General features: G+C 46.1%; 1 protein-coding gene across 4 annotated transcripts in view; it reads left to right on the top strand.

Annotated features, from left to right (window-relative positions):
- Window positions 1–25,187, top strand: part of LOC123378274 — a 208,266-nt gene that overhangs the window by 29,994 nt on the left and 153,085 nt on the right. The window lies entirely within an intron of this gene.

Consider the following 25,187-nt stretch of genomic DNA (forward strand, 5'->3'; position numbering starts at 1 on the left):
GGCGATGTTCGCCGATGGGGAAGACGAGGAAGGGTTTGTGGAGGACGACGCAGGCGACAGCGCTTACAATACCGCTTTCCCCGACAGCCAGGATCTCTTCATTACCCTCACAGAGATCCCCTACCAACCCTCCCCGGCCGTTAACCCGGACTCAGAATCAGGGGAAGGATCAGTCGGTAAGTGCTATAAACATGGAAACCTTTATTTTTTAAAAAACAGGAATAAAAACTATATAAAAACTATATAAAAACTTTTCCATATAAAACTATATAAAAAGAAGGTCCACACATATAGGGATGAAACAGAAATCCTCTTGGGACACTTCCACGAAGCTCTCGGAGAGGTACTCGAAAAGCCTCTGCAGGAGGTTCCTGGGGAGAGGTGCCTTATTTGGTGCTCTGTGGAAGCACACTCTTCCGCGCCAGGCCATCCTAACGTACAGCGGAATCATTGCCTCGACCAGCATGGCAGCATACGGTCCTGGTCTGTGCAGGGATTCTCACAGCATCCTCTCTCTCTCTCTCCGAGTGACCCACCTCAGGGTAATCTCGTTCGGCGACTGCTGCATCTAATTAGGGCAATTAGTGTACTGTTACTATTGTGAATGCTTGACTTTTACTTTGCATAGCAATGACCTTCGTTTAACAGCCACGTGTTGGAGGCCGCAGAGGAAAAGCATACAGTGATCTTTTCCGGGCACAGCCGCGAGGGGCTGGAACAGGGTCAGACTTTATGCTTTCCAGATTGCCTTCAGCGGGAGGGCACAGCTATCCATTAACTGTTAAGCAGCCTATAGTGTAGTGCTTACCAGGCCTGGCTGCTACACGGATTCAGCTGTACCGCCCCGCTTGTCCGATCTCCTGTGCAAGACCGCAGCCAATGAAAGCATATTCCGAAATCTCGAACTTGTCCTGAGAGCTCGTGAGACTAGGTGCCCTGTATGGTCTTGTTCACAGAAACTGACTAGACTGTGTTCAGTGTTCGCAAACATGTATCTTTTCAAGGAAATCACTTCCTTTTTCCCACCACACAGCTGCGGCTCTTTCACGAACTGCCCCGGCATCCCCCTCACAGAGGCTGGCGCAGATTAGGCGGCGAAAGAAAAAGACTAGGGACAACATGTTCTCGGAACTGATGGCCTGCTCCAGAGCCGAGGCGGCCGAGCAGAGACAGTGGAGGGAGACCCTATGTCAGCACCAGCGCTCACACAGCGAACGGGAGGACAGGTGGCGGCAGGAAGACCAGCAGGCGACTCAAACGCTGCTTGGGCTAATGAGGGAGCAAACGGACACGCTCCGGCGCCTTGTAGATGTTCTGCAGGACCGCAGGCGGGAGCAGAGAGCCCCCCTGAACTGTATCTGCAACCGCCCTCCCCCGCCACAAAGTCCTGTCCCCCCCTCACCCAAAATCACAAGAAGGAGGGGCGCTAGGGGCCGTGAAAACTGTCACTCCACCCAGCAGAGCGCTCATGTACCAAACAGCTCTCATGCCATAAATTTTGAGAAGTGCTTCCCTTCCTGGATCACCCAGTCCCAAATCCAAGTTTCATCCCCCCACTGTGTAGTTGAGTATTAAGAGTAGTTTGTTGTTATTCACTGTTTCCGTCACGTTTTCCTTGTCAGAAGACTTTGTGTGAAGGGGGGGAGGGGTTTTTTAATTGCATAGGACAGCCTCCATTACCAGGGTACAGACTTGGGGGCAGGATCAACAGCAGGACACACACAGACTGCAGTCACTAGGCACCAGGGTCAGTCTGGGAGGTGTATGCTGCCCCGGGTCAGTCTGTGAGGTGTATGCTGCCCCAGGGTCCTAGCGCCTGCCATCCACAAATGGCAAGGCAGGCTGCCCTTACCATGCCCTTCCACCCTAGCCACGAGCCTCTCCGATGCCCTGAGCCCCAGCAAGAGCCCTCATCCACGGACACATACTCACCCTTCCCACACAACCCTCACCCCTTCCTACACCCCAACCCCGAGCCCAGAGCCTGCATCCAAACTCCGTCCCAAAGACGGCACCCCTCACCCCTTCCTGCAAACCCACCCCTTCCTGCACACCCACCTGCAACCGTCCTCCCCCCAGAGACCGCTGTAGGAGCAGGAGCCTGTCATTCCTCTAGTGTAGAAGTGGTCTGTACATCATTGCACACCGTACCCACCACAGTCTGCGTCCATGTTTCAACCCTTGAACAGGAATTCATAATTAAAGAAAACTTTGTTAATAATCAGTGTTCCATTAAATTTATTTTAAAACGTGTGTTGGAAGGGGGGAAACCTGGAGAACGGGGTATGTAACCGCAGATCGAAGTCAACAGTCACTGAAACAGGCTCAGGTTCAGCTTCTCTGTAAATCAAGTGGAGAGTCATAGGTTACCCTGCTCTCCGAGGAACCTAGCTTTCAAAGCCTCCCGGATGCACAGCGCTTCCCGCTGGGATCTTCTATCGGCACGGCTGTCTGGCTGAGCGTAATCAGCAGCCAGGCGATTTGCCTCAACCTCCCATCCCGCCATAAAGGTCTCCCCCTTGCTCTCACAGAGATTGTGGAGCACACAGCAAGCAGCAATAACAACGTGGATATTTTTTTCGCTGAGGTCCGAGCGAGTCAGTAAGCTCCGCCATCTCCCCTTGAGACGTCCGAAAGCACACTCCACCACCATTCTGCACTTGCTCAGCCGGTAGTTGAAGAGTTCCTTCTCTCTGTCCAAGGCGCCTGTATAGGGCTTCATGAGCCAGGGCATTAGCGGGTAGGCTGGGTCCCCGAGGATCACTGTAGGCATCTGCACATCCCCAACCGTTATTTTGTGGTCCGGGAAGAAACTACCTGCCTGGAGGCGTTTAAACAGACCAGAGTTCCTGAACACACGCGCGTCATGAACCTTGCCCGGCCACCCGACGTAGATGTTGGTAAAACGTCCCCTATGGTCCACCAGTGCTTGCAGCACCATAGAAAAGTAGCCCTTTCGGTTAATGTACTGGCTGGCCTGGTGGGCTGGTCCCAGGATAGGGATGTGAGTCCCATCTATAGCCCCACCGCAGTTTGGGAATCCCATCGCGCCGAAGCCATCTATGACGACCTGGACGTTTCCTAGAGTCACTACCTTTGAGAGCAGTTGCTGAACGATTGCGTGGGCTACTTGAATCACAGCAAGCCCTACGGTAGATTTACCCACGCCAAAGTGGTTCACTACTGACCGGTAGCTGTCTGGCGTTGCAAGTTTCCAGAGGGCTATGGCCACTTGCTTCTGCACAGTCAGGCTGCTCGCATCCGGGTGTCCTGGCGCTTCAGGGCAGGGGACAGTAAGTCACAGAGTTCAAGGAAAGTGCCCTTACACATCCTGAAGTTTCGCAGCCACTGTGATTCATCCGAGACCTGCAGCACTATGCGGTCCCACCAGTCCGTGCTTGTTTCCCGGTCCCAGAATCGCCGTTCCACACCATGAACTTGACCCATTGCCACCATGATCTCCACTGCGCGGCGTACCCTGCTTTGTGAGAGGTCTGCGCCACTCTGTGACTTCCTGTCCTCACCGCGCTGACGGAGCCTCCTCGCCCGATTTCTCAGCAGCTGACTGTGGAAGAGGTGGACGATAAGGTGCGAGGAGTTGACAACGGCCATAAGTGCAGCGATGATCGCAGCGGGCTCCATGCTCGCAGTGCTGTGGCGTCCGCGCTGTAACCGACCAGAGAAGGGCGCGAACAGATTTCCCGCCGGCGCTTTCAGGGAGAGAGGGCGTGATTGACGGTTCAATGATGACAGTTACCCAAAACCACCCTCGACACATTTTTTCCCCCAGCAGGCATTGGGGGCTCTACACAGCATTCCAATGGGCAGCGGGGACTGCGGGAACTGTGGGATAGCTTCCCACAGTGCACCGCTTCCAAAGTCGACGCTGGCCCCGTTACTGTGGACTCAGACAGTCGAATTAGTGTACTTAGTGTGGATACACAAATTCGACTTCATAAGGTCGATTCCACAAATTCGAGTTAAGTAGATTCGAAATAGTCTTGTAGTGTAGATGTACCCTTAGAAAGTACTCTTTTATGTCTGGAATGCTGTTGGAGAACGCTTTTTAAGGTTACTCAGAATAGTACGATGTGGCAATACTTCTGGAAAGTATTCAGTTTACATTAGAACTTCCAGTTAAAGGTAAGCACATTACTGTACAATAAATTAAGGGTTGATTGAAGACAATGGCAAAACTCCAGTTAGGCCTTATTCATCACGGCTCTGCAGCTAGGATTGCCAGGTATCTGTTTTTTTACCAGAAGTCCCGGGCAAAAAGGGACCCTGGTGGCTCCAGGACGTTAAAAGTCCAGTCAGTGGCGCAGTGGGACTAAGGGATCCTCCCTGCCTGCCCTGACTCCGTGCAGCTCCCGGAAGTGGCCAGCATGTCCCTCTGGCACTTAGGCACAGGAGTGGCCACAGGGTTCCTGCCCCCGCCCCAAGGGTGTTTGCTTTTCTGCAAATAGGAAGTTGGCAACCCTACTTGACACTGGTGCAAAGTTGGTTTAAAAATGCCTCCATTCTGACTTGGTGGTAGTTTTAAACCCTTTTTGCATTGATGTACATGACTGGACAAGGTGCCGGGCAGTGGAGAACTAGGCCCATTGACTCCAGTGATGCGAGCATCAGATTCTTAGCATCCATAGTAATAATCATATGGTGAGGGACAGCGTTTCTATTAGAAATAGCGTTCTGGGATGCAATGTGGTGTTGTGGAAACTTGGGTGTCTTTTGGATGGGCTCTTTTTGCTCCTGTATTTGGATGAGTAAATTATCCCATGTCCTATAAAAAAAATTCTTCTATAATTACTCTTTGCTGTTGAGGTTAAAGCAAATCCGTTGTGTCAGTCTCCCTTGTTACTAAATAAGCAACCAAGTCATTAGTGACTGCAACATATGTTACTGTTTTCCAAGCCGCTGGGAACTTTATGTATCTGTTACGCATCCAGGAGTCAAGACATGCTTGTTAATATGGTTCCAGTGTCCTTAGTCAGCAGAACTGTAATGTATTAGCCCCAGTGTTAGTTTGTTCTAGTTCAGTGGCAGTGAAGCTATGAGATATCTCTTGATGGAGAGGCAGTTTTGAGACACACTGTGAGAATTAATTGGCAAACGGGGGCCATGACATACTAATATATAATACACAGACTAGACAAAAGCGTCTCACAGAATACTGGAAATAAAAAGGTGGCGATTTCCCAGTGTTCTATCAATGAACATTTGCAAGGCATTAGTTTGAAGCTGCACATGTGAACTGTAGGATCATGTTTAAAGCCAAACACACTTCTTAGGGCCATTTAATTAAAAGAGCCTGCCTTCCATTTAGGGACCTCACCAAAATCCAGATTTTCAAAAGTGTTCAGCATCCAGCTCTTTTGAAAATGTGGCCAATAAACTGTTAAATCCAGGATTTAAAATCATGATGCTGCATTTTTTTTTAAATTGACTATATAAATGTAAACGTAGCCAACGATGACTTTTGGATCCCCCTTCTCGCCCCGCAACACGCCCGCTCGTGCTTCCCAACTGCTCACAATGCATTTTGCTTTTACCCATGAGTAAAGGCTTCAACATGGAAATAAGTCACAGACGTGGGTAAAAGTGCTGCTCCAGCCTGCACCGCATCAGTGCCAGAAACAGGAAGAATTTGAATAACTGGCATGGCCAGGACCCTCTGAAAAGAGAACTTGCGTATCTGTGCCATAGAGCAAAGAGAAGGGAATACTTGCTATTGAATTCATAGTATTATACCAGGGAAAACAATAGAACTACTGTCTATGAACCAATATAAGGCCCCCATCTTGCTGTCTTTCACCACATGAGTACTCCTCATGCCTGCAATTGGTCTCCTTGACTCCAAGGGACTATTCTCATCAATGACGGCCCCTATACTTTGTGCATATAAACTATATCTCAGCATCCAGGCGACATCAGAAACGTCACTCCAGTATGTTATGGTGATATAATGAGAGCGTCTCAGTATATATGAGGTACTCTTTTTATTTCTTGTCAAGTCCTCGTAATAAAGTGATATGAATTACAGCTTCTTCAAGGCTGTTTGGTGAAGTTAACCTACAAAGACTCATGTAGAGCTACATTGAGAGCAAACTGTTGTAACAGTTTCTGGGTATATTCTGTGGGATTTTGATGTCAGGAGAAGAAATGGCAGTATTTGTACTATGTACGCCTCTACCCTGATAGAACGCGACCCGATATCACACGAATTTGGATATAATGCGGTAAAGCAGCGGGGAGTCCCGGGCACTCTAAAGCACCACCCGAGTCCTGCTGCTTTACCGCATTTTATCTGAATTCGTGTGGTGCCCCAGGCCCTTTAAATCCCTGCCCAAGCCCCACTGCCAGACCTCCGGCGAGGATTTAAAGGGACCAGGGCTCCCTGCAGCAGCTGGAGCACCAGGCCCTTTAAATCCCTGCCGGGGCTTTGGCAGCCGGGCTTGGGCAGTGATTTAAAGCGCCAGAGGTTCCAGCCACTGCGGGGAGCCCCAGGCCCTTTAAATCCCTGCCCGAGCCCTGCTGCCAGAGCTCCAGCGGTGATTTAAAGGGCCCGGGGGTCCTCATAGCGGCTGGAGCACCGGGCCCTTTAAATCACCGCCAGGGAAGCTGGTCCAGTCTGGCACGGCATACCGGCTCTTGCCAGTACTCCGCAGTGGACCAAATCCGATATAACGCAGTCTCACCTATAAGGCGGTGAGATTTTTTTGGCTCCCGAGGACCACGTTATATCGGGGTAGAGGTGTATATCACAGAATCATAGGCCTGATCCAGCAAGACGTTTAAGCACATGCTTGACCGTATAAAGTTAAGTGCCTGCTTAAGCATTGTGCTGGATCCGGGCCATAAAGACCCATTAGATCATCCAGTGCAGAGTTTTTCTGTTCAATGCATTCACTAGCATTTTGTAAAGTATTGTTCTAATGGTGCCAAACTAATGGGGCTGCCACTATAACTTGACCGGTCTAACGTACAATGGAGCATCATCATGTTGTGCAGTGGCATGAGTTTGGGATGGCCTCGTTACTCATGAGTGGGGAATGAATGAGTGACTTGTGTGGGGACTCCCATGCCCCAAATGAGTAGCAGGAAAACTTTTCTGCCACCCCCCAGATCCTGCATTCTGTGTATGCCTTGTACAGGAGCCTATTTTAGACTATGTTAGAGAGCTTTCCCAAGTTGTATTGGTCCTCTTTTTTGGTGTGACCTTCCACCAGTAAGACAGGTGCCTTAGTGTCCATGGGCCAGATCCTTGGCTCTCCCTGGGTCCTCTTCACATTACTCCAGGGTAGCAAGAGAACTTGAAGCTGCTCTAAAGAGACAGCTGAGGACATAGAGGCTGGAACTAGGGCTGCTGGGGGTGCAGCAACACCCCCTGGCTTGAAGTGGTTTCCATCATATCCAGGATTTACCACTTCATTCAATGGCTCTCAGCACCCCCACTATACACGTTGTTCCAGCACCTCTGGCTAAGGAGGAATCTTTCATTGGCATAATGCTGGCATAGCTCTCTTCTAACTGAACCCTCTACATGCCATGCCCTGCCTAACTGCTGATTCTAGATAACACCAAACGTTTCTGGCACTCCTGAAAGGGCTGATCCTGCTTCCATAGAAGTCGGGGAATAGCTCCCATTAACTTCAATGGCAGCAGGATCAGGCCCAGCCTGATTCTTCAGTCCTTACACCGAGTAGCACTTATTCACGTCGAGGCAGCTGGTGTGCAATGCCTCCTCATTACACTAATCATAATTATCTCATGGTTATCTTGTGCTCGCCCTGTCTGTTGTATCCACCTGTTGTCTTTCATCTTACACTTAGGTGTAAGCTCTTTGGGGTTGGGGACTGTTCTGTGTGTGTGTGTACAGCACCTAGCACTATGGGGCCCTGATCCCTGACTGGGGCCTCTAGGTGCTACCTTAATATAGGTGATAATGTACATCCCATTTGCACTTCTAAGATAGTATGTGGGGTATGTGTCGCCCAAGGATTAAGATGCCAGGAAATACATATGATCAGATAATCTTTTGTTACAATGACTTAACTTTTCTAACTCACTTCTAGACTCTTTTTGTGAGCTGTTGTGCCCAGCTGAAAAGCAGATTTTGCTCTTAAAGGCTGGAAGGAAATCATGCCTTTACAAGTAAATGCTGTAGGTAAACGAGGGCTTAAGTATTTCAGGCAGAAAGCAGATGCAAAGTAAAATTGCAGAAAGGGGGCAAGCCTAATAGAAAAGCATTCAGATGACAGAGACTCTGAGGAACTTACAAAACTTTGTGTGTGACTCATAAGATGTGAAAATATTTCTAGCATTTTCAAGAATGCACTGTGGCTTGTTGTCTTAACTGGAATAACTGGCCTTTCTAAAGCATTGACCAGCATTTGAGTCCATCAAAGGTTAACTTTGTTGGCTTTTGCCCTGCTGTTCAGACTTGAGCTTGCCTTAATTTGGAAGATGATTATAGCTCTGTCGTGCTGAAGCTGATGGAGCAACAGGAAAGTACATCTACCAGAGAGGGGAAGGAAATCAGCTTCATGAATAATGATTCTTAAAGAAACCTCTTCTGAAGCAGGTGTTGACACCTGCAAAGGAGACTCCCTCGCCTAGATGAAATATGAAATGTCCTGGAAATCAGTGAATGAGGAGGAAGAGCAGCAATCAGTGTCCTGCTGGGCGGATGATCTCCCCTCATCAGCACCATGGGGGAAAGAATCGTTAAGGAAAGGTTATATCAAAGTGGAGGGCCTGATTCCAATCCCATTTATGCCAATTTACCCAGGGGCCTTGTCCTGATTGACACTAGTGTAGCTGAGAGAAAATTTAAGTTCTGGAGCTTTGGGTTAAGGTGCTGTTTCACAAATGGAAATAAAATAACTTACTTGTGGAAGTGACATGTTCTCCCTTTTCTGTCAATGGCCTAGGACAGCGGTGCCCAACCTTATAACAGGAGGGTCACATAAACTTAAGCACAACCTTGTGTGCCCCAAACAGATTCTGCAGTTTAATAAGATTTAAACTCATCTGTATTGATTTCTATTTGAAGTTCAGCTTGTTTCGTATGTATTTTGATATATTGTCTCTATGTACAGTATTGTCTCTTTACACACTTGTGTAAACTAAAATGATGTAAACATGAAGACAAAATGCTTATGAATTGGCCGTTAGTATATTGTGTTGAAGCAGGCCATGGGCCTTGTGAAATGCTCTGATGGGCCGTGTATGGCCCGTGGGCTGTAGGTTGGGCACCCCGGCATAGGAAATGAAGATCACAAAATGTTAGTTAAATTGGAAAGGTTCCAAGGTTAATCCCTGGATTTTGCATTGATCTAAGCCTGTTCTTTGGATTGGGTGTGAAAAATAAAAAAGCTCCATTCAGAAATGTCAGTACAAGGGAAATTGTATCCTGGGATTAATGAACTGTCCTTTTAGGCAGCACTATTAAACACTGAGTATTCCTGGGTGACACAGATACGTATTTTCATTGTAACAGCATTTCTAACAAACCCTCATGATCAATTAGCTGTCCTGTTCAATTAGAAAAGGAAGATATCACTGAAGGTGTCCTTGTATACAAGTGAGCTGCAGCACTTCTTAGATGGTCCCTAACTATGGCCCAGTGCCACCTCAGCAAATCAGGGCTCTATCTTTGCCCAGGAAAAGCTCTGCTATCTTTTACCTAATGAACTTCATTTGTTTCCAAACACAGAAAGGAGCATTTGTGGCCCTTCATTATCAAGTGGCTGCTCCTAGGCTGTGTTGACAAGGAAAAGCAGCATGATGGATTAAATCCAGGATGAAAATGAAATGAGCCCGCGTGAATGGAGCTAGTCAGCAATTGATCAGTTTCCCCAACATGTGGATCACTTTCTGAGATAAAAAACCACCCATTTTTTCCTTAAAGAAAAAAAAAACACTTAGGGTTCAATCATTCAACATTATTTCCAGGTACTGTAATAATCAAAGGCACTATGTCCCATTAATTTACAATTTAGAGATGTTAAAGAAATTAAAAGCATATATCATAGTAAGTGGGGCCACCCACAGTCCAGCATCTTCTGCTTATATCAATAATCTGAGTCCCAGATAGGTCTTTTTCTGTAAAATTATAGCTATCTTCTCAACTTGATTGATTAGGACATTTCACTATAAATAGCCTTGGGAGCATTAGATTTTTTTATAATCGTGATGGATAATATTGTTTGTTTTTATCAATTTTAAATTTGCATAGTTGTGGGAAATTATAGTGAGTCAGACAATAATTATTTAATGACAGTAGAGGTTGAGATTTAAAAAGTTAGCATTTTAGCTGTTAAATTCTCAACATCACATGTCAAAACATACAAAGTAAATATCCTTAGATGAAACTCTAATTTCTCAAGCAGCATTTCCTTATTTTGCCTATCTGTAAATTTCTGTTGTCGATGAAAATATTTTTCATTGGTTTGTGTGTATGGTGAAATAAATCTTTACCAGCATTTACCAGTAAAAAGTCTAATCTTTCCAAGCCTAACTATATGTAACACAAATGATAGACCCCCTTTCTCTCTCGATACACACACATCTTCCTGGAATGTTCTGCCTTAGAGTCACAAGACATGATGTCGTCATGTTATAGTTATTAAGTAAGTAATGCCACTAGGCTAAAAAGGCATAGAGGTGTTCAGGAGCTTGAATTGTCTAATCTAAAGGAGGACACATGGGCATCTTCTGTTTTAAAAGAAATTGTCTTGACAAGCTCATTGTGTCACTTGCAAATCTATCTCATGGATACCTTTGAGAAGCTCCACTAACTTTGCCATACAGCCAAAAGAACCATTCCTCTGGCTTTCTCACGTACTCTCCTATTCAAAGAACCACTGGCGGGGGGATGATGACTTTGAATCACAGCAGGAACAGCTCAGTTTGCCTAATAGACCACACTAACGTAAACAATTGCTTTCAAGATGACATTCGGACTCCTGGATCTAAGAACAATGAAACTGGCCACGACATCCCAGATCCCTCTGCTCCTGTAAATTATTTGATGGGAGGTCACATCTTGGAGTGTTTCACTAAGAACCAGTTGCTTTGTGTAGCTTTGTGCCTGCTCCAAAGTACCCTCCCAGGTGAAGCCTGTAAACAATTTATTATAGGAGCGTACAATGGGGTACAGAATGGTGCTTGAGCACCCATTTGTCAAAATGGATATAGAGTGATGTAAAAATGGTTTTGCTCTGTAAAGTAAATATACTGTGGCAACGTCTGTTCAGGTTACTAGAGTACCATACCGTTGACTGAAGGCTGAATTTCTTCTCAGACCTCAGCAAAAAAGAAAGTCAGGATTAAATTTAGAATTTGAGAACATTTCAGAACTTGAATACAAATGCTAATCTTTGAGTACATCAACGATTATTTGAGTGATCAGTGATCCATTCTAAAAAGGAAGCTCTTGCAATGGAGTTTCTTTAGCTAGCACTTCTATCCTTTAAAAAAAATATTTATGAAAAATTTTCTTTTTACAGCCCTTAGCTCTTTTCTAACAATAAATATGAAATCTCTTCCTTTTTTGCTTTTACTATATGGATTGTTTGTCCTGGTTCAGCATAGGTACCATTCAGAATTATACTGCATTTGGTATAGCTGTATAGGATATATACAGAATTTTTTAAGGAACAAGATGATAATATCTAGTACTTATAAAGCGTTTTTCGTCAGTAGATCTCACAAAGGAGGTAAATATGTTTGCTATTTTACAGTGGAGAAACTGAGGCACAGAGAGATGACAGAGCCAGGAATAGAGTCCTACTTGTTTTGGTTTTGCACATCCAATTCCCAGTCATTTCAAATAACTTTGAATATCTCAGCCTTTGTGTATTTGTGAATTTATAGTGGGCACGAGTGAACCTTTCAGATTTGGCAAGATTGGGTCTAGGAGGCAGTCTTCAGATCTGGTTCTGGCTTGACTGAGATGGAGATTTGATGTCACTGACCAATTAGGGCCAGGTCTCATGTCCATAGTCAGCTGTGATGCTGCTGAAAATCTTGCAAGATATTCAAATGAAACCTGGTGAGAACAGCTGCTCTCATGAGGAGTCAGCCACACTTGAACCAGAAAAGCACAAGCATCACAAGTGTGTCCGGCCCTGACACAGTCTGCATAAAAGGAATCATAGACTATCAGGATTGGAAGGGACCTCAGGAGGTTATTGAGTCCAACCCCCTGCTCAAAGCAGGACCAATCCCCAGACAGATTTTTGCCCCACATCCCTAAGTGGTCCCCTCAAGGATTGAATTCACAACCCTGGGTTTAGCAAGTCAATACTCAAACCACTGAGCTATCCCTCCCTCCAGAGAGAGTGTTGAGAAGCTGCTTCTTTTGGCACCCGCTTGAGGCTCATACCCAACAGATTTAGGTAACTGGTGCTGGTAAACTTTTATATGACACTGCAGTTTTCCATGCATGTGAATGGTGCAGAAACTTAGTGGGCCACAGCGGATAGTGCACTAGACTGGGATCCGAGAGAGATGAGTTATAGTCTTGGCTCTGTCAATGTTGTGCAGGTCACTTCCTGTCTCTGTACCTCAGTTTCCCCATATGTAAAAGATAGGACCTGCATAGTAAAGTGCTTTCAGATCTCTGGATTAAAAGTGCTCTGTAAGAGCGAGGCAGTGGTGCAGATGTGTTGCCTTGATGGAATGAGTGACTTCTGAGACTGCTGAGTACCTGTTGTGGCCAATCATGTAGCTGAAATTAGCCCAAAAAGATAAACCCTGGCTTCACAATGTTTCACATACAAACATTTTTAAATGTCTTGCCATTCATCTGGGAATTATTATCAGAGCACTCTGAAGAGATGTATTTTTAAAATTTCCCCCTTTTTTCTCTTACATTTCAATTGTTTGACATTTCAAATTCAAAGTGTGTTTCAACCAGATGGTAAAATAAATGGAAATAGTTTCATGAAAATTGTATCATGAAAGTTCCCAATTTTTTGTATTTCAAATTTGAAAATTTGAAATATTGAAATTCTAACACTCAAAAAAGCCCAACAATCCAAACAAAAACCCCAACCTGCTTTTCATATCTATCTTTCTGTCTGTCTATGGTCTTCTTATGTCCTTAGTAAAAAACAAGCAAACATATTTAAATCTCCAAAGATTTGGATGATTTCCAGTGGGAGAGAATAGAGGCCCTGCAGAGGAAACCATCAGATGAAGCCTAGAGGGCCGTTAGATAACTTCAGCGAGTCTCAATGACACATGATGTACCCAAATGCAAACACAATGGAGTTGACAGCCTGGTAACCATCTGTGTCAAGTGCCGTATGAGAACATAATTGTTCCATCCACCTGTTGCACTTGTACTGCTCTGGATGTTAAATGATGGTAGCTGCTTTCTTTCTCTGCTCTGTTTATCTCCCTTTACCTTGTGGGGGATTCTAGGATCAGAGAAGGTAGAGAAGGAAAAGACCACTGAGGCTTGGCAATGCAGAATTGTTCCCTGCATTCATTAATTAGTGGTTTCTCCAATCCAGTTTTAAATTTCCGACAGTCCTAATAGATCTTACTCTCAGGAAGTTTTTCCTGATACTCATCCTAAATGTTCCCTTGCTTAGTTCCATCCCATTACTCCTAATTAGAGTTGGTTGAAAAATCAGTAGGAATTTTTTTTTTGCGATAATTCCATGACATATTTTGAAACTCAAAACATTTCAACCAGTTCTACTGTTTGTTTGAACATCCCCTACCCCGATAAAATTCAATTAAAATTTTCCTTGAAATTAGAACTTTGGATGAATTATTTTATCCTCCCCTCCCCCCCATAAAATGTTGCCCGCGTAGGTCAAATTGTTATTGGCCAATGTAGCCTTTCAGTCCTCTCCCAGCATTACATAGGAAGTGCTTAACTTTCACTTTCAGAATAATTTACAGGACACCTCGAAGCCAGAGCCAGTTCATTCCCTTTCTTCCTTTTCTTTCCTCCCATTTTCTTTCTCTGCTGCTTGATCTCATTTTAGTGAAATGCATCATTTACCTCACAAAATATCCCCCGGCCAGATCTTATCACTGTGCTAAAATCAGAACACATGTGTGCCCCGGCATGGAAAGTGGTGGGCAAACCTGGAAATTATACTCCAACATGAGTGTTGGAAGTGCAGTAATAGTCCTCCCTGGCCCCCAGGAGACGCTGCAGAGTGGCCTTTAAACAGCAAGCTGGGGGTGTGGCTATGGTGTGCACATCAGTACGTAAATACATTAGCAGGACGACTGAGGGGACAATATAAAAGGTGTCTGAAAATATGGCTGATAGCAGGACCCCAAGACAAGATGTGTGTTGCAACCCAGCAATAACTAGAGAAATCTCCATATGTAGGTAGCTGACTAGAGAAATAATTCGCAACTGTTGCTGCTTGTAGGAACTAGCTTCCTTCCTTAGAGGTTTTTAAGGTCAGGCTTGACAAAGCCCTGGCTGGGATGATTTAGTTGGGTTTGGTCCTGCTTTGAGCAGGGGGTTGGACTAGATGACCTCCTGAGGTCCCTTCCAACCCTGAGATTCTATGATTCTATGAATGTGCTGCATTTAAAGGGAGTGGAAAGCCACCTTATGTAGACTTCAACCATTTTTGAATTCTTACTGTGTAACATGCAGAAACCAGGACAATTTAGGGCCAGGATCTGAAGTGAACAGTAGGTTCATAGTACTAGGAGAATGTCCTATCTGTAGTTACCATGCAACACACCACAGTGGTCATGTTTACCCTTTCCTAACCTTGTCAGCTATCCTAACCCGATGGAGAAACTTTCTCCTGCCCCTTTTCCGGGAAAGTTCCACACAGAGCAGTTGGCATTGATGGCTCAGAGAGAGCTGTAGCAGCTGTTCTTGTTTTGACTCTGCATTGTCACAGGGCCACCTCTGGCAGAAATTCAGTAGAAATGTTAAGGATCTTCCAAAGCTGCTCTTTAGTAGAAATCGGCATGCTAGAGTGTAAACGTTCTTTGCTTTGGCCACTAGTTGGCTTTGTTTTTTGTTTCTCTTTTTACCCTAAAGGTTGAAAGATTTTGAAGCCAGAAAGTTCACAGTGATGCACCAATCTGTGTTACGTTCAGTTTGCAAGATGGTAAAAGGTGACTAAGCATACTGCTTGAGTAGTTGTTTTCCTACTATTTCTAAAGTTGTTCCATCTTCCCAGAAAGATAAAGCTGTGGTAGGGTCTCTTGGTCTATCCCATGCTGACATATTTAATATACATAGGCCCAGATCCTCAAAGGCACCTAAGTCCCATTGAAATCAATGGGTTCATTTGTCACCTTTCACCAATATTGGTTTTCTTCATAACCTAGTACCCTCCTCGAGATTTTCAAAAGTGCCTAGTGATTTTTGTTGATCTCTTCTTTTTCCAGGGTACACCTTTATATTCTCTGGTTTTGAGAGGGTGAGCGGTTAGCATCAATATCCCAAAAAGTGAGAGACCCCAAAATCTCTTTTAAATGCTTGGCCAATTTTTTTTATTCAATAAACAGTCTAAACAGGGTGTGTGGTTTTTGTGGGTTTTTTTAATACTTCATTTGTTTGAAATGAGTTGCCTCTTTGGTAACAGAATATCTCTGTTAAATCTGAATGATATAACTAATGAGAAAGTAATTTTTGCATTGTGTAGTTGATCATGTTGATCAGCGGGGAGACAGGTACAGGATGGCTGTAAATTGAGACAGGATTGGAAATATTGTTCATTAAGTTGTGTATCTCCCTACTAACCTCACCAAACACTGGCCTCCTCCTTGTTCTTCCCCACAGCCTTGTTTTCATAAGAACCTCCGCCTTTTAAACCCCACCCTATGAAACATCTTCCCTGTAGCAATTTTATCCTCAGAAATTCATCTCTTTTCAAATCTTGGCTGAAAAACTCTTTCCTCCATTGCTTGCACTGTTTCTCTTAACTGAGCTCTCCCTCTGCTATTATTCATTGTCACATGTTTCTCTTTTCCCTCACCCTGAAGGACGAATACCCTTAAATTATGCTAATCTAACCACTGAGAGACATAGAATGTAGATTTAAATGAAGGCACACAAATGTAATTTGAGCTTCTTAGTGCAAACAAATGGTACTTTAGCACATGTGTAACTTTAAGAATATGCTTAAATGCATTGCTGAATTGGGACCTTGAGGAAGGAATTTCACAGTACAGCAAATTGTGTGTGTCTATGTATCTTATATATGTATAAATCTTCCTACTAAGAAAATCATATACTAATAATTATACTTATAACATGCCCTCCTCTCTCTCCAACAGTGTACACGGGGTACCGTGCTGTAGCACAATTAAACCACCTGTTTAATGTGTCAGACACAAAGAACCAGTAGAGAGGGTCCAGTACAGAATAAACATGGAGGGAGACATGTAATAAATATGGAATCAGCAGTGATCGTACCAAAAACAGCTTTGAGGGAAAATGTTTGCTGGTGATATTTAAAAGTGAGGCGGAAAGGTGGATTTGAGACAGATGCCCGAGGAATGAGTTCCACCTGATAGGGCCCACTACAAGAAGGGCACAAGAACCAGCCATTCCAATACATGACAGTGGAATCCCAAAAGGACAGGGGGTCTGTTGTGATAATTGGGCCTACAGATTTACCCCGATTGTGAGCCCAACTATAAACTCTCACTCACTTTTTACAAAATGTCACGATAATCTATAAACAATAAATGTAGGTGGGAAAAGGTACAAAAGGGAGACAATACGACTAGGTTAGCATTAGATCTTTTTCTCTGGCCTATACTTCAAGGACTGCATTAAGATCAAGTCTGGTAAACGAGAAGTGAGTGACTGAAAATCAATGAACCAAAACTGGTGCATCAGAAATTAAACCTAGTTAGTGGAAAAAACAATGATGGAATAGTCCATCCATCACTCCCTTTGGAGAGCCTCAAAAAGCAACTTTGAGGGGTAAAAATTAGCAAAGGCAACCACAGTGCTGGCTGACTGAAAGACAAAAGAAGGGGAAGGGGTAAGCTTTATCATTATACTGGCTCCTGGGACCCCAGACCTCCTTCATCCTAATCCTGAGAGATGTCCTGACCAGAACGGGCCAGAGAGAGTGAGATTTAGAGATGACATCACTTCCGCTGGCTAAATCCTGAATGCCATCTGGGATGTGAGACTCTGTCAACCCTTCCCCCGCCTCCTACATGTTGTTCTCCTTCCCCACCTTATTTCTTTTCTTTCCTATCCCTCTCTTTTGCCTTCTGTTTAACAGGAGTCTGGCTTAGCTAGCGGCCAACAGTGCCTATTTTGCAACACAGAAAGAGACGACTAAATGCAATGCTCTAAACAGCCCAGTCTGGTACAAGTTTGCCAGGTCTTGGAGTGACTGATAAGATCCTATGCTATGCCTGTGTATTTTCCATCAGTGAGGTTGCAGGTGAAAGTCAACACCTGAGACACAAGCTTCGTTTTCTATCTGTGCTGTTCTTTTCTCTTCCTCCTTGTTTTGTCTTCTAGGAAACAGGACTGAAGTTTAGCAACAGTAACAGCTGCAGCCCATTTCAACTAATCACTTCTCTTTTCCCCCAAAAGGACAGTTATTGCCATCTTTAATGCATTCGAAGAGACTGGGAAGCAGGGGGTTTTCCTTCCCTTTCCCAGTTAAATGGAAAGAAAACTAAGGATGTTGTTAAACTGAAAGCCTTACGTAACACCTTACATTTCAAATAATTTAACTATTTCCCCTCCTTTTCTATATCTTCAATAAAAGGTTACAAAGATGATTAATTATGTGTTTGCCATGCAGGCTGAGGTCTCTGTCAGGGCTGGCTCTAACTTTTTTGCTGCCCCAAGCAAAAAAAAAGAGCCCTGCCCCACCGGAACACCCCCCCGAGCGCCGCCCCGCAGAAATAGCCCCCCCAGCACCGCCGAAACAAAAACAACAACAAAAAACCTCGAGCGCCGCCCTGCTGAACCAAAAAAAAAAAACCCTAGAGCATCCCCTGCCACCCCAAAATTGGCCGCCCCAAGCACATGCTTGGTTGGCTGGTGCCTGGAGCCAGCCCTGGTCTCTGTATACCAAACCCCAAATGTTGCTTAAAACCGTTTAATGTCAGACAGTTGCGAGGTCACGTTAACACCTCTGAGTGTTTGGGCCCATTTATTCCATCTAAATAAATAGAACAGGTCTCCGTACACAGACACTGGCCAGGACAAAGCTCAAGAAGGAGGTGCTGAATATAACCATGGCCTGTACCATGACTCACTTTCAGTGCCAACTGGAGGTCAAATTCATGACTCAGGTTCCAGCTACATCAAAGATCAGATTTTGATCTACAGACCCAGAGCACAGCTGTGCTTTTCTGGGACAAGGCAGATCTCAGAACACTCAGGACGAAGCATGTGAGAGCTGGGGAAAAAGCATTCTTTGTCAGGGGGAACTGGCTATGGAACAGTCTTCCAGAGGAGATCAGGTGAATCCAGAATCTGGACATCTTTAGGAAAAGCCTTTCCACTGTAACTGATGCTCACACTTAGAACACTGAGATAGGTTAAGTTACCACTTCAAGGGCGACATAATAAGATCCTGGGTATTCAAACCAGTGAGCAAACATTGCCTTCTGAACAAGCTGAAGGTCGGAATAGCAACAAACAAGCCTGATGGTTACTATGGCTATTGCTAAGGCATGTGTTGCTATTGTGAAGTCATGATGGGATAAATAGGGAAAACTTTAGCCTGCATTCTGTTACCTCTTCCATCAGAGATAAAGGGAGCTATCTTTTAATAAGGGCTTTCTTCCTCATAGCACAGCTACTTCTTTGGCTTGATCTGGCAGTTTGGATAAAGGACCAATTTTATCCTGACCAAAGTCCCATTTAAGTCAATGGGAGTGACTTTCTTTTTCCAGGCCTGAATTTGACCTCTTTTCTTACGTTCCCAATATTACAGTCTCTTAACTTTTGGAAGATTGTCATCTGTTGTTATTGCAAGATCAGAGAGGTCGTGATGGACTGGGCGGGAGCAAAACCTTGTTTAAGCAAAAATACCTTTGGTATTTAGCAAAAATGTTACAGAAAAGTAGATGTGAAATATAGAGGTGGGGCTGGTAGCGCTGGGGATTATTAAGGTTCTCCCACATTTCCTATTATAAGGTCCTGATTTTATCGTTTATAACACTGCTAAATTTTAACCATTTGGGCTGAATTTTTCCAAGCCAGCTGTCTGCCTCCGGCTCTAGCACCCACATGCTTTGGAGCAGAGACTTGAAAGTTGGCAGGTAATGGCCTTCGTGTCAGGGCTTGGGCCACCCTGTCATCATTGTGAAAATCTGCCCAACTTTGGCCAAATGATAAGCCTTTGAAAAAACTCAGTTCTGACATGCTCAGTAGAGACTTCTTCCATTTTAGCAGCTAAAATCTCTGGAAAAAGCAGCATGCCTCCACAGTCTCTGGTGCTAACCAGATGCCACATGCGCCATCCTCTCAGAGTGACTGATAATGCTCCCTCCAGTCCATGGCCACAGGGATGAAGCCAGACTTTTCCTGTAATTTTTGCTCCCAGCTGCTTTGGGCTGGGTTGTGGGGCTGGACACAGGAACTGAGACTGGAGAGCCTGTCTCCCGATGATCTGCTGCTGGCACCCAGGCAGTGTGGAGCGGGAAGCCATTTGGGTCAAATGCGGCGGTGACAAGAGTGAGATGGGGGAAGGAAAGGAGTAGATTGGGACAAGAAGTCTGGTGAGATTAGAGGGCAGAGAGAAACTGATTGGGACTCTGGGTAAGGAGACGGGGGCTGGGATCCCCTGAGGTGGGAGGGAGGGAGGTTGGGACTTGGAGTGAGTGGGGACTGGGAGCTGGTGAGCGAAATAGGGGAGTGAGACTGGGCGCCAAGGGGCTGGTGGGGACACCAAGATCCGACGAAGGGCTATGCGGGATGCAAACTGGGGCAAGACGCCAGGGTGGATGTGCAGGGGAGAGTGAAATTGGATGAAGAGCCTTTGGAAGGAGACTGGAACTGGGAGTCAGTAGGTTGGAGGGCAGAGACGGAGGAGCCAGGATGGGGGAACTGGGACTGGCTGAGCAAGAAGACTGGAATTGGGTGTAGGGAGAGACTGGGAGTGGGGGAATTGGGATTCTGACAGCAAACCTGGACGGGGGGAGGAGGAGCAGCTGACAAAGAGACTGGGATGAAAAGCCTGACTGGGACCGGGAGAAGGAACCAGGGGTCAGGAAGAGAAAGGACCGGGACAGGTTGGAGGGCATGGGGCAGAAGAGGGTGGGCCCACCAGAGCACACTCCCCTTCAGATCTGCAGTGGAACGCAAGAGTCCCCAGTTTCACCATCCCTTTGCTGTCAGCAATTACCCGGGAAACCTACTCACATGTCACCTCCCCAACTTTCTGCCGCTATCCATTATTGAATGAAGCCAGGGGATAGTATGTGATCGTAGAATTAAAGATTGTATCAGAATGCATGTGTACCTGGGGGCCAAATTACGCTTGCACAGATATTTGCTAACCTTTGAGTGCTTGACGTAGTTTTTTGTGTGTGTATGGATTTACGCTGAGGCCAGGTGTAAGTGAACGATTTCTTCAGCATTAAAGTTCCTGTTTAATATCTCCTGAGTGAGGGAAGAACAGTCTCAGTACAGGAGTATTTCACACTTGTAAAACTTCACTCAGGGCAGTGTTGAAAAGAGAAACAATGTGAAATATGTAGCGGTTTTGAATTATAGATGTAGAAAGTCTTCCAAAACCACCAAATACATCTCACTTATCAGCTTAGATCTTTAGAGCTGAATGGTTTTACACTCTCCAGGGAATGTACCAGAAACAGTGTTTAAATTTTAAAGATATCAGGAAAGGTGTCCACATTTTCTATCTTCTGTTTTTTATTTATTGACTGCTCTGTTAACACTGTGGATGGGTCAAATGGAACCTTAAAGCTCTGACCATAAGAGCCTACTTGGTAGGATTAGTATGTTAATAGTATGTTAATATGTAAAGTCTACAGCCAACTATCTCCTCCTGACAGATTGGGCATTTCAGATTAGCCATGTGAAATTAACACATTTTTGGGCTATATTCTGGTGCCCTTTAAATGGGTAAACTTCACAGCTTGGAAAAGGGCAGAAGGAGTCTCTTCCTTTCCACTTCCTGCAAATCACACCCCCTATAGGGCAAAGTCTGCTGCTAACAGCCCTCGCTGCAAGGTTAACCAGCTGATTGGCGCCGCAAGCCTGAGAGGCGGGAGAAGTGAAGCAGCCACCACGTGCTCGGGGAGCAGGCGGGGCAGGGGTGAGCTGGGGCGGGGAGTTCCCCTGCATGCCACCCCCGCCCCCTTACTTGCTGCAGGCGGTCCTCCCTGCGCTCCCCTGCCCCAGCAGTGCCCCACAGGCTCAGGTGGTGCACGGAACGAGACTGGTGGTGTGCAGGGCCGGTGCAAGGATGTTTCACACCCTAGGCGAAACTTCCACCTCCCCGAGCCCCTACCCTAAGGCGCCCCCCCGCAGCAGCTCCCCCCTCCACCCTGAGGCGCCCCCCCTGCGGCAGCTCTCCTCCGCCTCCACCCCGAGCATGCCGTCACTGCTTCACTTCTCCCACCTCCCAGGCTTGCAGTGCCTAAGCTAATTGGTGCCGCAAGCCTGGGAGGCGGGAGAAGTGAAGCAGCCACCACGTGCTCAGGGAGCAGGCGGGGCAAGGGTGAGCTGGGGCGGGGAGTTCCCCTGCATGCCACCACCCCCCTTACTTGCTGCAGGCGGCCCTCCCTGCGCTCCCCTGCCCCAGCTCCCTCCGCCTAAATGCCGGCAGGGTGGCCGAAGATCCGGCCGCTGCGGTCGCTGCCGAAGAAAATGCCACCTACCAAATCCTAGTGCCCTAGGTGACTGCCTAGGTCGCCTAAATGGTTGCACCAGCCCTGGTGGTGTGGCGAGCACATACACCCTTGAACACCTTCCAGCATCTGGAAGTGCATAGAGCAGATGCTGTACTTTTCAGCAGCAAGTGGGAAGAGCATCTCCACTCAACTGCTGCAGGTGTACAACCCCCATCCCCTACAGTGCTTCCAAGAGAAGCCAGGGCATGATTGACCCTTCCAGTAACTCAGATGTTTCTACCTGCATGATGGGATCTTTATGACTTTCTGTTAGCAGTGATTTCAGTTTGCCATTGACAAGGAACAGACGTGTATCTAGCCTTTGGCATCAGATAGAAAAGGAGCACCATCAAAACTTGCTGAAAACAATAAAATCTTTGCCAACCACATAGTGATTTCTGAAAGGGCTCTCCATGGAGATGGATCTAAGCTAGAAACTTTGGTTGGGGTTGTGAGGTTTCCCAAAACTTGAGGATGTTTGAATCCAGGATTTTGATGACAGACTGTACCAGAGTTTGCAATTATTGAGGAACTACATTTGTGTAAAGAAAGCAGGCAAGAGAAGACATCACATCCCCATGTGTTTCATTCTGGGGCAAAGGACCAGGCATTAAAGGTTGCTGAAGTGGACAAGGATAAAAAATTTGTCAGAGTCAGGATTCTCGGGGTGCATCGTATTCACTTATACAACTGTAAGTGCTTTTACAAAAGACAAAGACATGCTTGCTGCTTCTTATTGCTCTTTATGGAATTAAAAATTGTTTGTTATCTAAGTTCGCCAAAGGGGTGTACTCTAGGCCTCGGGAGGGCAAACTACAGCCCATGGCCGGATCCGTCAGGGCATTCAATCCGGCCTGCGGGATTGCCAGCCCCATGGTGCAGTGGGGCTAAGACGGGGTTCCTGCCTGTCCTGGCCCCGCGCTGCTCCCGCAAATGGCCAGCACCACGTCCCTGCAGCCCCTGGAGGAGAGGGGGGCAGAGGGCTCTGTGGACTGCCCTCGCCTGCAGGCACCCTCCACCCCTGAAGCTCCCATTGGCTGGGAACAGGGAACCGTGTCCAATGGGAGCTTCGGGGGTGGTACCCACAGGTGAGGGCAGCGCATGGTGGAGGATCCACTGCCGGACATGTTGGCCACTTCCTAGAGTCTAGGCACTCTCACTGAACCTTGCAGGGGAATGGCAGAGATGGGGCTAGATTGTGATCTCAATTCCACACTGGCTTTGGCTGAGTGGAATCACTCTTTCTTTACACTGGTGGAGGTAACATCAACATGAGGCCCCCCCGTCTCCAGCTCATTCGAATTATTGGCCTTAACGGGTCATATCTCCATGTCTTAAGAGCACTGCAATCTGGACAGCAGTTGTTGGCCACATTTTAGGATGTTTGACCCCCCCCCCCATCTCGCTAAGGGGCTGGTGGGGAACACCGAGATCTGACAAGGAGCTGTGCGGGAAGCAAACTGGGGCAAGGCGCCAGGGTGGATGTGCAGGGGAGAGTGAAATTAGATGAAGAGCCTTTGGAAGGAGACTGGAACTGGGAGTCACTGGGAGGGAGGGCAGAGATGGAGGAGCTGAGAGGAGGGAACTGGGACTGGCTGAGCACCTTTAATACAGAAATGGTGTGGTCACACTACACAGGCAATGAAGAATCAGGGTGTGAGGAGGCCTCACCGAGCCCTGGAGTAGCATAGAGTCCAACTCCACCGAGTGCCCCTGCAGCCTCTGGGGTGCAGTGACTCTGGTGACTGTTTCGAACCCAACCACACCCCTCGGGGCAGAGCTGGTCCGACAGCCACATGGACTAACGCAGCTCTGAGGCTTCAGGAGAGGTTCCATTGTTGCTCCCTGTCCTGTCAGAGCATTAATCTTCTCTCCTCATGACTCTTGTTCTTGCCAGCCATGGGCATCAAGATACAGCCCTCAAGGCTGGACTGGCACTTTGCAATCCACTCCGAGTAAGGGGCCCCATGCAGTGCTTTGCCGAGGATCAGCAGTTTCACAGTTCAGTCACTACTTCCTCCTTGCTGTATGGAGCAGGTAATCTGCCCTTTTCTGCATGCAGTTTACTTCCCTCTCCACACCAGTTTAGCTGCGCTACCTGGGGCTGTGGTAGGTGCAGTTAAAGCTCTCTTCCTACCTGGGTTTGCCCTGCATGGTTTCGTATAATCCAGGCTTCTGTTTTTCTGGATTTATTATTTTCATTTGTTTTGGAACTTATTTTTAGCAATATTTGAGTTTTATGTAGATGTCCAAAACTCTGGGGTTTGGGGGGCTTCCTCCTTGTATATATGGTCAATTAATGAGCAACACATTAATGTGCTTTAGACATCACATCACTGTAGGCCACTTTACTGCTGTATGTAGACAAGCCCTTAGGTGCAAGTAACCATTTCCAGTGTCTTTCTGGTGTTATTTCATGTTTGTTTTTAATCCGAGGTGTTTCGCTGGAGTTTATCTGTTAAACCCTAAAATCAGAAGCTCTACCCATAATGCACGTAGGCTGCATGGCAGTGTGTGTGTGTGGTGGTGGGGGGGGGCAAGGATTGCACCTCATCGCTCTGCATGGGAAGGCATGTAGGCTAGTTTGTCATTAAACCCTTAATGAATAGGATAGCTGAGTAATGTATGAGTGTTTAGTGCCTTCTGGTTTGGATTTGATGATAAAAGTTGCACAGCTTGTGAGTGAGTCGGCCTGATTATTTGCCGCACTTGTTGAATGTTAAATTCTGAGTTGATCCATGGAGTGTATTCGTTCGTTGCGCTTTCCCTCCTCCCCCACCCCCTTTAATGTGCCTAAATGAACTGATTTGTAAAATGCACAATGTGTTTTCCTTCTGCTTCTGCCCAGTCTAGGAATAAATTAGAGCCTAAACTTGAGAACATTACATCTGTCACTAGTTGTAAGGGGGCCCTTGAAGAATCTTTCCTCGGCAAACCATAATTGCTGATAACTGCTTATTTTATGCAAATTTTGGCATGTGTGGGACTGTTAATGTGGTGATGTGCTCACTGAATTTGTACAGCTGCTATTGGTAGGCCAACCTTGCAGATGAGACTATGCATTATAATGGACTATAGCGATGGGAGATTTTAAAACATAATTAATTTAGATCTCTGTAAATTATCCAGATGACGTTGAAGGAAACATGCAGTTTTTGAGGTTATTGCTTAAATTAGTCAATTGGTATTTTTTATAGTAGGCAAATAATCAGTATTGTTATATGAGAACCACGATAATGTCCCGTGCAATGTATACACTGTTAACTTGTGAATGTCTGTTTTCTCTATCAGCCAAGGTATGACCCAACCAGAACTTAATGCATCATAAGGCACTTTGG

The sequence above is a fragment of the Mauremys mutica genome, chromosome 10 (assembly GCF_020497125.1).
Source record: "Mauremys mutica isolate MM-2020 ecotype Southern chromosome 10, ASM2049712v1, whole genome shotgun sequence".
Classification (NCBI taxonomy): domain Eukaryota; kingdom Metazoa; phylum Chordata; order Testudines; family Geoemydidae; genus Mauremys; species Mauremys mutica.